The following is an 8,537-nucleotide window of genomic DNA, read 5'->3' as shown; positions in this document are numbered from 1 at the left end:
TCACAATGACCAAACATTCATTAATTTTCAGAATTTTAACCCTTTAAATGCTGGTTTGTTTACATAATGCCACTGCTGTTTTTTATGAAAAAAGAAACATTTTCATTATTTTCAATTTACTAAATGCTAAGCAGATTTTTTTTCTTTGAGTATTACAGCCTTGGATATGTCAATGATTAACAACAACATGAATTTTTATGCAGTCATATTTTTTATGCAGTATCAGATATAAAAACCTCTCAGATCCATAAAGGACAAAAATGTCCATGTCCGCCATCTTTGTGGGGACAATTAATCACCACAACGTGATAATTACCAGGTACACACACACATAACATTTTCAGTACACACATACAAACCACACTCTGACATCCATACCAACACACCCACACAATTATAGCTTCATAATATATCGAATTGGCTCTATAATATGCATAAGCCGAAAACAGCAGAAAACAACAATAAAGCGATAATTTGCTTTATATGCCAAACCTAAAAAAAAAAATGGTACCATCTAGTAAAAAATAGTAAAAATTGAAATTTTGAAGCCTTGCCAACAGAATGAAAGCCTGTTAACAAAGATTGCATCATTTTATAGTTGAATGGCACCGGGATTAAAAATTGCAGTTTTAATAGGGTTTCAATGGGGACATTTTTGTCCAAAAGGTCCTGAGAAGAAGGATTTTGTGTACCTAGTAGAAAATAGATTTTTTTAAAGGAAATTAAGGTGAAATATTAAAATTCCAATGAAAATACACACCTGTGGCAAATTTTATGCAGTTAGCATTAACGCAGGCAAAGTTATCAAAAAAACTAAACTGAAAAAGCCAAAATTGTCCTCAAGGATGCACAAGGGTAAAGTGTAGCAGAATTCAATGAAAAAAAATGATCATCATGTCACATGTGAAAGATTTTATTTAATGTGAAAGTAAAAAAACACAGTAACGCCAGTGACAATTCACGAAAACTGCATTTTACAAAATTTCTGCTGCAAAGTATCAAACCACATGTTGTCAATCATTGTATACTCACTAAATTAAGTAGTTTAATCCATTTGTATTCTAGTTTTTTGCAATTCCCAAACAATAAAGGAGGTCATACCAGTGACTTAAACTAAAAGCTTCATATGAAGATAAATGAGAAGATTTCTGATAACTGAAAAGAGACAGTGGACTTATATGGGAGTCTCTTCATAGATCTCCAGGAAATTGAAAGAAGGAAGTCAAGTGATATCATCAGTGTGATTTTGATTAAAAAATAAGAGCTTTTTTGTTAAACGGTGACACAACTCCAGGGGACCACTACTTTCTTTATATATTTTATAATATTTATTTACAACCCAGTCTCATGAAAAAACGTACCCTGACTACGTTGGTCCAATTTGCAAAACGTGGAGGGGTTACAATAATGGCCCTAGAATTGTATGACTGTTACATTTTTTTTCGCCTATTCTTTTAATGGCCCTTGAATTGTATGACTGTTACGTTTTTCTTTCGTCCAAGTCACGTGACTTTCAAGCTACCGGCCGTGAGAACAAAAAAACATGGCGGACATTTCTCTCATTTTTAGTGGAAAAATCTATATTGTGAGTTAGTTTCTGCATAAAAATAAGTTTTGATTACATTTCTAGCGAGAAATATATATTTTATTTTCATAATATGCACTCAGTGAATTTACATAATCACTCGCTTGCTCGATGTTACGCAGATTTTTCAGATCTCGCCAGAATAATGTAAAACTGATACGTTTTTGGTTGCTATGGTTGCTGCCAGGGCTCGTCACATGACGTCTTCTACAGACCATAATAAATAAGAATAAATAGGAAGAGGCAACAATAAATGATCTATGCCAGCGCAAGTCAATATTTATCTGGCCAGTCAACTGGTTTTTAATTTTTAAAAATCCCTCGCAGTCTGAACTGCAACAGCACGGTCTGCGGTGAGTTAAACAACGTTCAACTGCAGGATCAATAGCATTCAGCGGTGAGTTTAACAACCCTCAAATGCGGTTAAAACAACATTCAGAGGGAAGCTTTATTTAAACCGCGTTCAACTGCAGATAAAACAACATTCAGAGGTGACTTTAACAACGCTCCACGGCGCGTGGGAGTAGCATTTTAAGCGTTTTCTGATCATGTAGGTAAGTGCTTTGATTACCTTTAGACGTGATGCATGCTGGGAGGCAAATATTTTTTTATCAAAGGCTCGTTGATGGTAATAAATATACATATAAATATACATTTTACTATACTACGATTGTGTTCGATTAATTAATGGGTTGTTTAATTATTAATTTGTTTATTTTAAATCCTGTAATTTAACAACTCTGACGTCATCGAATGCGACGATGCCAAGGTCCATTGCGATTTCCACTCGGTAAGTTGATGGAGATGATTCTTACATTTACACAGCAAAGAAATGTTTAATCGTGACAATAAGTTGTGTTTGGAACATTCTAATGTATAAGGTAGCAATCTTAGGATGGTAAATAATATAAGTCATTAAACAAATAACTTTGTTGCACCACATATGCATAGGCTAATAGCAAAAGTAGCTAATTAAACTATTTTTTGTCGCAAATAAGTTGATAATGCAAGATACAGGGAAATGCAAGATTTTCAGTAGCGATATGTTACCTATATTACACTAGCTCGCAACAATTAAGCCTCTTTTAGCCAACATGATCAGATGAAGAGCAGTGTTGCCAGATTGGTTTGTTTTCCAGCCCAGTAATTACTTAAAATCCACACAAAATTATACAATAAACTCCCAGAATGATCTATAATAAACAATACAACTTAATTCATACCAGCACTACTTTTGTGGCTTGTCATGTTGTAATATGAAATAATGAATAATTTAAGTGCTCTTTCAGATATTATATAGGAGCCTACGATAGACACTGCGAATGTAAAATTATTTTCCATTTCTGTACTTTCCCTTAAAATAACAAAATTTCACCTGCCCAAGCCCATTTTAATACACATAGTACAACCCAGAACCAACTAAATGGGTGGAAAACATTCTGCCTGACAAGACTGATGAAGAATACTGGTGAAAATGTAATGCTCTTTATCTCCTACAGCACACACACACACACACACACACACTGGGACACACACACACACACACACACACACACACTGGGACACACACACACACACACACACACACTGGGACACACACACACACACTGGGACACACACACACACTGGGGGAAATCTGTCCTTAAAAGCAAATGCTGGTCGTATGATCTGTATCCACACATCCATCCAGTAAAACCTTTCATAGAAACTGCCAGTAAACAATAAATACGATAATTGTTTATAAACAAATAATATTATGCTCATAAAAATATGCCGATTTAGCTGTTTTATTTATTCTGCTATATATTATTACAAAAATGTGATTACAGTACAGAATATATATGACATAAACTGATTCACGTTCACAAGGTCACGTTCTTTCTGATCCCATTTTTAAACCCAGTTAGTGTGTAATGTTGCTTTTATAGCATAAATAATACCTGTAAAATGATAAAGCTGAAAGTTCACTGCCAGTCGATTTATTTTCTTTAACAGAATTCGCCTTTCAAAGCCTACAGCGAACGGACGGTTTGGACTTCAGCCCTCTACTTCCTGCTTTAATGATGTCACTAGAACAGTTTTTTGACTAAACTCCACCCACAGGAATACATCAGTGGCCAGCTAAGCTAACGGCAAGCTAATCTGCTATCAAATCACAACACACTAAAGAAACTACACAATCACAACACACTAAACAAACTACACAATCACAACACACTAAACAAACTACACAATCAGAACTCGTTACTTATTTCTGAAGGAGGTAACAAGGAAGACTTCAGCCCATTTTTAGGACAGTGAAAACAGCCCTATAGACCCTTTTACTGTTTGTACACAATGATGACGTGGCAGCGTATGCGCGCGCATTTAGGCAACGGAGGTATCGTAAGAATCAACAGTGAAGCAACACAAACAGTAAGTTATTTAAAAAAAATTGACTTTATCAACATTTTCAACACAGCTACCAGATCCGTGTACTATAGTGGAGTGGATAAAAGACGTTAGCAGATGGCCAAAAATAAAGTTGCCAGATACATATATACGTATATTAGTATATTATATTTTTGCAACCAAACGCAACAACGGGACATTTTGATGTTGAGAAACCGTTTTAATAAACTTTCTGAGTTGCTACCACGTTAGAACCAATGGGGAATAACACCACTTCTGTTGCCCAAATGCGCGCGCAGGCTATTTGATCACGTGAGCTGTAAAAGGGTCTATAGAGATCAGTAAATTATGTGAAAAATGTTTTTTTGAACGTGAAACATGAACACGTTATATTGTGCACTATAAACACAATCAAAGCTTTAAAAACACAGAAAGAACGGGAGCTTTAATGGTCATAACAGTTCTAATTGTGTTTGTGCGTTCTTTTGTTATGTTTTAAATTAAAAAGCAAATAATTTTAAAATAAGCAAATAATTCCAACTCATATCTCTCATCTTACCTCCTTGGTACCATCTAGTGCGTAAGAAACAATGTAATCATATTTTCATAAAACGAAAACAATATAAAAAATAGTTTAATATGTTTATTATGGTTTGATAAAATAACTTACAATGTGTTGTATGAGAAAGATACTGCTGACTGTCAGACCACATGAAGCATGATGTATCGCCATAAAAACTAAAATTGAATTTTTTATTAAAAATTGTTGTTTAAAAAAATCACACCATAGGGACAATTTAGACCATTGCCTGAAAAAGTTAAAAACACAAAGTCTTCTTGATATATTCACAAACTCTCGACTGACTATCCTATTGTAAAGATACTGGTATGTCTCTGTGCTTTTATAGTTGCACACTGAAGACACGTCACCCCCGATCAACAACACAAAATCACTGAATATATCTTCATATGATATATCAAAACACTTTAATCCTCACACTGGTTCATACATGGCAGGTGTAGTAAATATTTACAATACTGTTAAAATCATGTTTTATGTGTGCTTCCAGGATACTGTTTTCTACCGGCTGGTTATTGAAACGGAGGTCTTGTACAAAGAAGGGAAATACGTCAAATCACTAACGTCCACATTCAAAAATAAGGTGGATACAGTTCAAGACTAATATTTATTTTAATCTTTTATGGTAACACCTCATTTACTTGTTCATTTCAGGTGCGAGCCAAGCCAATTTTATTTATTGGGAAACAGGATAAAAAGGCTTCGAATAAGTGGGTTGCATATATTATTACCCATTGGCACCCCACTCCTGTCACTACAATTTTTTGGAGGAGATGCGGAGGGCTTTATCTTGACAAAAGGTCAGAGTAATGTTTATGTTTAGAGATTTAGGATTTAAAATACATGTATATTCCTTTGTTGATATGTACAGATTTTATGATGAAAGTAAACTTGTATTATAGCAACCTCCACAGGACAGCAGCCTGAGAGCCTTGCCAATGGAGCGGCCTGAGAGCCCTGCTGTGAAATGGCCGGAGAACCTCACCAAGAAGTCTGAGGCTATATTTGTACTAAATCTTGTTCTTCTGTCTTCTAGACTCTCTCCAACCTCTCTTGCTCCTACTACCTCTACTGCTTTTACAACAATTTTCTCTCCACTTTTTTTCCCCACCTTCACTGCCATGCTCTAAGTTTTTGCCACAGAGGAAGAGGAAGATAAAGAAATCTACCTCTTCCCACTATACCACACTTGTCTCTCTTCAATTTGCATCTGTCTCTTCCAGTTCTAAATCTCAGAAGTGGCCACTGGTGAAGAACAGAATAAAGGATAACTTTTCCTGTTACCTCTTACTCCACAATTTGCTCCTAGTCAAATATGTCTTCATGTTAATTAAATTCATTTAGCTAACCAGGTATTTGTTAGCCAGTTCACAGTGTTTTAGAGCCCAATGTCCAAGGACTGTGGTCAATGTAAATTCCTGACTTAAAGGGACACTTCACTTTTTTTTGCTAATTTTCCAGCAGTAAGTTTTACCGTTTTAGAATCCATTCAGCTGATTTCCGCGTCTGGCACTACCACTTTTAGCATAGCTTAGCATAATACATTGAATCTGATTAGGCCATTAGCATCACGCCAAAAAATAACCAAAGAGTTTCGATATTTTTCCTATTTACAGTAAAACTTCTTCTGTAGTTACATCGTGTACTAAGACAGACGGAAAATTTAAAGTTGTGATTTTCTCAGCTGATATTTCTAGGAACTATACTCTTATTCTGTCGTAATAATCAAGGACTTTGCTGTCGTAACATGGCTGCAGAAGGCATAATGATATAACGCAGTGCCCGAAAAAAGTCCCCTTAGTATCTTTCAATAGCAGGGGCAATTTTCGGGCACTGCGTAATATCATTTTGGTTGATTGACAAAAACAAGCACAAATTTGTTTGACACTAATGGAAAGGACTGCATATCACTTCACATAAATATGGACTCATGTGATTCACCTACAAAGCATGGCATTCATGGCTTAATAAACTTTTTGTCTTTTCATCATTTCAGGTTGCTGAAAATGTAGTTGGCAGAAGGTTTCCTTTTCGATAAAATAACTGGGGAACAGATAAATGAGGTAAAATGTTATTTACTAAGATGAGTGCTTGTCTTAGTGACTGATTCTGACCTTTCAAAGATAATATCCAGTAATTCAACAGGTAAATAATTATTAATTGTGTTTTGTTTGTGTGTGTCTGTGTGCGTGTGTCTGTGTGTGTGTTTGTGTAGAGGAAAGCCGAATTGAAAGTTCACTGGTTACGTGCTCTGTGTGGTAAGTCATATTTTATTACCTTATTATGTTTATTCCATTGAAATGCAAATAGTCCATTCCATAACCAATACAATGTAGGCAGTGATGTCTGTTAGATAAAGTTCCCTGGACATGTTGATCCTGACAGCAAAAATAAATAGTATTTAAAGAGTTAGTCTGGATTTAAACAGAGGGTGATCCTGAATGTGGAATGGGAGATGATCTATCTAATCTGTATGTAGAATAATCTTGGAATTTTGTGAAGTGGATACAGTCAGGGTTCCCACGGAGCATGGAATTTCTGGAATATCATGGAATTTTAAAGGTCTTTTACAGACATTAATAGTCAATCATGGAATATCAGGGATTTTTGTTTGTTGCTTTAAGGTTTAGTTTCCATTTATGAACAGTTATTCAGCCTGTTAACTTGTATTACAATAGTAGGAGTGATTTGTGCACAAACAAATACAAATTTTAGCATCTGAAACACTAAGCATGTGATAATTTAGTACTATTTCTGATAGGAGATCTGGTTTTACTTATGCTGGAAATGTGATTTAATAAAACGGTTGTATATTACATATTGTAACAATACATCCATTAAGAGTCAAATTAATAACATTTCATCTTATTTTGGGATTTTGTTTTACCAATTATTAATACCTCTGTTTTGTCAGAATGCATCATTTTAGGATGATGCTGGAATTTGGTCTAGTAGTGTCTTGCAGTATTACTGTAATAATAAATGTAAGGAAGAGGAGAGCAATGATGAGTGGAAGTGATGCAGACACTATCCTTATCTAACGTGCCAGATCTGGAACACATGAAAACATGCAGAAATTGTTTAACTTATTCCGCTTATATAAAATAGCTTAGTTACCTTAACAAATAGGAGAATATCCTTAACTCACTAATGACAACTTAATAATTCATTTTAATAAATACATTTTGAAATCACTACATTTGAAGGTACATCCCTTCTGGAAAAACCAGCACACAAGCCAGATGGGAAAGTTGTGTTTTGGTGCTGGTTTGCTGGTGACTACCAGCATAGACCAGCATAATTCCCATGCTGGTTTGGTGCTGGTTTAGTGGTGATCAGCATACCAGCATGGACCGGCATGGGAATTATGCTGGTGTATGCTGTTTTTTTCAGCAGGGATGGCTTTCAATATACAGGAACTGTATGGATATTTATTTTAAAGTACTATTTTAACTACAGTCACCAGAAAATGTTGAGAAAAATATGCCAGCTAAGTACAAGTACCTCACATTTGTACTATGTGTTCTAATGACATTATCTGCACTTATATTACAGTGGAAAAACTTGGGATGACTCATAGGAGCCTGCCAGCGAATTCCAACACAAGTCCCCACATCCCAACCAGTTTTCAGCATGACAGCCTACACCTTTACATTATCAAGCACCCTTCAACTGTTTAATTTTGAGTGTCTTTGCTTGCTGTTCTTTATTAAAGTTTTTGCACAGTACCCAGTCTCTTTTAGTTTTTTTTTCTTGAATTTTGTCTTTTTAAAAACTCTGTATTTGTCATGAACTAAACAGCAGACAAGAAGTGTCCCATGCAAGATCATAAGGTAAAGATTTGTTTGTCATAATTAAATTCCCAAAGGCATTATAATTAAAGATTTTTGAAGCACAGCATGGGTAGTACAGTTTAGGTAAGTCTACTTTAACTATTTGTGTGGTATGCCAGCCATGAATAAGTACCAAAAATTCTCCCAA

At 35.2% G+C, this 8,537-nt stretch overlaps 1 long non-coding RNA gene across 6 annotated transcripts; it reads left to right on the top strand.

Annotated features, from left to right (window-relative positions):
• The first annotated feature begins 1,416 nt into the window (after positions 1–1,416).
• LOC135743725 (uncharacterized) lies at positions 1,417–8,284 on the top strand. 6 transcript variants are annotated; one of them, XR_012335624.1, is made up of 7 exons: positions 1,417–2,375; positions 3,581–3,717; positions 5,047–5,139; positions 5,211–5,563; positions 6,553–6,619; positions 6,772–6,814; positions 8,112–8,284. It is a non-coding gene; the product is annotated as an uncharacterized lncRNA (long non-coding RNA). The 6 variants fall into 6 exon arrangements; XR_012335625.1 differs by lacking the exon at positions 5,047–5,139 and having other exon boundaries at positions 1,428–2,375; positions 5,211–5,356; positions 5,459–5,563; XR_012335623.1 differs by lacking the exon at positions 5,047–5,139 and having other exon boundaries at positions 1,431–2,375; positions 5,211–5,547.
• Positions 8,285–8,537: the final 253 nt, after the last annotated feature.

Source organism: Paramisgurnus dabryanus, chromosome 2 (assembly GCF_030506205.2).
Source record: "Paramisgurnus dabryanus chromosome 2, PD_genome_1.1, whole genome shotgun sequence".
In the NCBI taxonomy this organism is placed as follows: domain Eukaryota; kingdom Metazoa; phylum Chordata; class Actinopteri; order Cypriniformes; family Cobitidae; genus Paramisgurnus; species Paramisgurnus dabryanus.
This window is presented reverse-complemented; position numbering and strand designations above follow the sequence as displayed.